Source organism: Schistocerca piceifrons, chromosome 9 (genome assembly GCF_021461385.2).
Source record: "Schistocerca piceifrons isolate TAMUIC-IGC-003096 chromosome 9, iqSchPice1.1, whole genome shotgun sequence".
Taxonomy (NCBI): domain Eukaryota; kingdom Metazoa; phylum Arthropoda; class Insecta; order Orthoptera; family Acrididae; genus Schistocerca; species Schistocerca piceifrons.
In genome coordinates, this window is record NC_060146.1 from 167,726,781 (window position 1) to 167,729,748 (window position 2,968).

The 2,968-nt window shown below is 40.1% G+C and overlaps 1 pseudogene; it reads right to left on the reverse strand.

Moving 5' to 3' along the window:
• Nucleotides 1-1,724: 1,724 nt before the first annotated feature.
• On the reverse strand, nucleotides 1,725-1,842 carry LOC124717620 (annotated as a pseudogene).
• Between the last annotated feature and the right edge of the window lie 1,126 nt (nucleotides 1,843-2,968).

Below are 2,968 nucleotides of genomic sequence, written 5' to 3' on the forward strand. Positions count from 1 at the left end.
GATTTCTACTTCTGAGATATTCAGTCGCGCCAGTTTTCTATGTTTATTTTGCAGGGGAGATTGTACTGAGAAATAATTGTTCTGAAAAAAATTCGGTGCATTGCACTGATACCGAGATATTTAGCACCCAAGTTAGCCGACCAGATAGTCGCGCGCCGAAATGCAAGCAGCCTGCCATAGGCTGTGTCGCCAAACGTGTTCTTCGTTTGAAACCGAACAAGCGTAGGTTTTGCTCACCTAGCGTACATTTAGAACGTCCGAAAAGTACATTTGAACTGGTAATGAGCATTTCAACAGCTGCTATATTTTAGCGCATGCAAGTTCTTCAATTTGCGCGCGCAACGACCTGACTAACTTCAACGCTAAATAACTCGGAAACGGCACAATGTATCGAATTTTTTTCTTAACCATCGTTTCTGAGCTCAACCTCCCCTGCAACATCCTTTAAAGCTCTTCACACTGTTTCTGACCGCCCTGTATTCATGCGCAGCAGTTACGGAAAACCTGAAAGCTTTTTGAAATGGAATTACAAAGCGAAAGTAGTGACTAATAAGCGAGGACTACAACAGTAAACGGTTATTATAATTATAGGCCCCTATGTCACGCAACTAAAGATAAACTGAAACTCATTAATGAAGTGGAGAAATTAGTAAATGCAATATACCACAGATCTGTTGTCAATCGCCAAATTAATTTGTAGTTGTTTTTTAAAAATTCACTTACGTAAAGAAGAAATTTCGAAACCATGGTTCGTAAGCACCTGAAAAATGTTTGTTTTTACCTAAATGTATTTTCTCACATTTTACTATATCACACAGTCTTTTGATTTTTTACATTAACAAAGTCGGAATTACACTGCTCCCACACAAGATAAAAATACGTCCGATCACATCAGGAGCATGCTTCCGACTCTCACACTCTGCGGAAATTACAATATTCCAAAGGGTTTACAATTTTTCTTAACAAATGAATTTCTACTAGTTTCTGTTACATTATTACTTTCGATTATTATTTCATAAATGGATCCAGAAATAAACATAGTAACCAATACAGTATTGTGAAGTTAATAAATTAAATTTTAAGTGTGCTGATAATTCGTAATTTCAAATCTTTCTAAAAAATAATTTTAACCGTACATTCAGGCCTAGTAACGGTCGATTATAACATCGAGCCTAAAATATTTTATAAAGCAATTCAGTTTCATACATTTTAGCTTGAAATATAACATACTGTGCATAAAATTATATGAAAGTCTTCAAAAAAGCAACTGAGATAATACTGACCTGCTCAAAATTCGAAAAATTAATACTGGTATCGACTTCTACTGTAGTGCTAGAGGATGTCCCGTTACAACGTATCTCACGTGGTAGGAACGGAACCCGTATCTACAGTATCGCTTTGTTGATGGTTTCTCTGTCTGACTGTTAAGAATCCATTTTCTCAATCACATACCAGGGTCTACTGTGCCTTGGAAATGCACTGTACAAACTTTAGCTTCTAAATCTAAAACTAAAAACTCCGCCCAAACAGGCCACGAAGGCCCAACGACACCGACCGGCCGCCGTGTCATCCTCAACCCACAGGCCTCACTGGATGCGGATATGGAGGGGCATGTGGTCAGCACCCCGCTCTCCCGGCCCTATGTCAATTTACGAGACCGGAGCCGCTACTCCTCAATCAAGTGGCTCCGTATTTTGCCTCGCGAGGGCTGAGTGCAGCCCGCTTGCCAACAGCGCTCGGCAGATCGGATGGTCACCCATCCAAGTGCTAGCCCAGCCCGACAGTGCTTAACGTCGGTGATCTGCCGGGAACCGGTGTTACCACTGCGACAACGCCGTTGGCTAGCTTCTAAGTCAATGCAATCAAAAGATACGGCCATTTACGTAATATATTTTAACACTCGCAAACTCACTCATCAAAACTTGGAGCATACTTCGCTATGACCTGTTGTTGTTGTTGTGGTCTTCAGTCCTGAGACTGGTTTGATGCAGCTCTCCATGCTACTCTATGCTGTGCAAGCTTTTTCATCTCCCAGTACCTACTGCAACTTACATCCTTCTGAATCTGCTTAGTGTATTCATCTCTTGGTCTCCCTCTACGATTTTCACCCTCCACGCTGCCCTCCAATACTAAATTGGTGATCCCCTGATGCCTCAGAACATGTCGTACCAACCGATCCCTTCTTCTGGTCAAGTTGTGCCACAAACTTCTCTTCTCCCCAATCCTATTCAATACTTCCTCATTAGTTATGTGATCTACCCATCTAATCTTCAGCATTCTTCTGTAGCACCACATTTCGAAAGCTTCTATTCTCTTCTTGTCCAAACTATTTATCGTCCATGTTTTACTTCCATACATGGCTACACTCCATACGAATACTTTCAGAAATGTCTTCCTGACACTTAAATCAATACTGGATGTTAACAAATTTCTCTTCTTCAGAAACGCTTTCCTTGCCATTGCCAGCCTACATTTTATATCCTCTCTACTTCGACCATCATCAGTTATTTTGCTCCCCAAATAGCAAAACTCCTTTACTACTTTAAGTGCCTCATTTCCTAATCTAATTCCCTCAGCATCACCCGACTTAATTAGACTACATTCCATTATCCTTGTTTTGCTTTTGTTGATGTTCATCTTATATCCTCCTTTCAAGACACTGTCCATTCCATTCAACTGCTCTCCCAAGTCCTTTGCTGTCTCTGACAGAATTACAATGTCATCGGCGAACCTCAAAGTTTTTATTTCTTCTCCATGAATTTTAATACCTACTCCGAATTTTTCTTTTGTTTCCTTTACTGCTTGCTCATCAAAACTTGGAGCATACTTCGCTATGACCTAGAACCATGAAATTAGGCAACGAAGTTTCGAAGTACAAGTAAAGAGAAAAAATCCGAAAATTGTTAATCTGTGATTATCTCACAAGGGATTTTTTTAAATAATTTGTTATGCAACTGTTTGTCACTAG